This window comes from Otolemur garnettii, unplaced genomic scaffold (genome assembly GCF_000181295.1).
Source record: "Otolemur garnettii isolate 467f Iridium unplaced genomic scaffold, OtoGar3 scaffold00009, whole genome shotgun sequence".
NCBI classification, from domain to species: domain Eukaryota; kingdom Metazoa; phylum Chordata; class Mammalia; order Primates; family Galagidae; genus Otolemur; species Otolemur garnettii.
Window position 1 is genome coordinate 34,817,771 of NW_003852404.1, and position 1,851 is coordinate 34,819,621.

The 1,851-nt window shown below is 32.1% G+C and overlaps 1 pseudogene; it reads left to right on the plus strand.

Annotated features, from left to right (window-relative positions):
- The first annotated feature begins 1,450 nt into the window (after positions 1-1,450).
- LOC111723277 lies at positions 1,451-1,537 on the plus strand (annotated as a pseudogene).
- Positions 1,538-1,851: the final 314 nt, after the last annotated feature.

Sequence of the window (1,851 nt, forward strand, 5' to 3'; positions counted from 1 at the left end):
TATTAAGAATGAAATTCATAGCCCTAAATGATTACATTGAAAAAGACAGAAAGATCACAAGTTGACAGCCTTGGGCAGCGCCTGTGGCTCAAAGAAGTAAGGCACTGGCCCCATTTGCTGGAGGTGGCAGATTCAAACCCAGCCCAGGCCAAAAAAAAAAAAAAATTGACAGCCTAATGTCACACCTTACAGAACTAGAAAAAGAAGAAACCAAACACAAAGCTAGCAAAAAGAAAGAAATAACAAAACTCAAAGCATGGCTAAAAGAAAGTGAAACGAAAGAAAAAGACACAAAGGACCAATGAATAAAAGGTGTTCCTTTGAAAAGGTAAAAAATACCAATATATGTTTAACTGGATTAAGCAGATATGGAAGAGAAAAGACCTACATAAGCTCAATTGGAAACAAAAAGGGGACTTTACAACTTATACCAAAGAAAAATAAATGAATTGCTAGTTTAATTTAACATGTTAAATTGCTGTCAATAATAAAAATGATTCCAATTTCACAGAAATAAAATGAGAAAAAGGTTGTACCTTTTATTGATAAAACACATTTTAATTTAATAATTTGAGTTAAAGTATCTTCATAAAACATTTTAGTTTTATAAAGCTCAGTTGAAAGAATGCACAATTTTAGAATTAATAAGTTGTTACAGTCTTGAGGAGATCCATGGAAATTTCAGACACCAAAAGGTGCAGGGAAGGCCTCCAAAAATGATAATTGGAACAAAGTCTTTTTCTCTGGCTATTCCACATAATTGAGGGAGAAGCAGGGAAGGGACTGCCATTTTTTTGCCACCTCAGTCTGTTTTTATTATTTATTTATTTATTTATTTATTTAGGGCTGGGTTTGAACTGCCACCTCTGGCATATGGAGCCAGCACACTACCCTTTGGAGCCACAGGCACCACCCAGTTTGTTTTTAAAGGGAATTCAGATCCTTACTACACTGTCTTGGTAACATAATCTCTTTCTCCTTGCTGTCCAACACTGTTAAGTAGTATCATTGGTAAAATAATACTGCTGATTTGTTACCTCAACAAAAGTCAGTCATGTAACATAATTAAGTCTGTTTACTAAATTTAAAATGTTATGGCAACCCTTTTATTAGAACCTTAATACGTGTTCAAAAGTCATCAATTAAAAACTGTCTCCAATAAGGCAATCGCTATCACCTTTGACTGCATTCATTTCTCATTTGATTGATTGAGCCTTCTGATTATTACTTAGAATTTTTAGCTATTTTCCCCTCCGTCTTGGGTACTATCTATAAACAATCTTGGCTTATTGACATGTCTTAACTAATATGTTTTGAAGACTAAGTTATAATAATGATATGGAAATGATAATTCAAATCTGTCATATATCACCCTAGTTATAGCTAGAAGAAAAACAAAGGATAAGCCAGATATGTTATTTTCTTTTTTTAAAAAAGTAAATATGCACTTGTGCTTGCTTCGGCAGCACGTATACTAAACCATACAGAGAAAATTAGCATGGCCCCTGCGCAAATTCGTGAAGTGTTCCATAGTTTAAAAAAAAAAAAGAAAAGTAAAGACACACAGTAATACAAGTGGCTAGTTAAAAGCAATTTTAAATTCAAGAATAATAATTTTAAAAATATGTTATCTGAATTATATTATCCTGTTGTGTTGAGTTAAATAATGTGAAATTATGCAGAACAATTTTGATATTATTTAAAAGACAAAATATCTGAATCTTGAGATGGATCTCAGGTTTTCAAAATAAAAATCATTCTGCTTTGCAATATACAATGAGATAATTTCTAGTAGTATACGTAATTAGCATAGCTGTGATCTTTTCTTTTTCCCACATAAATTGTCTTTGT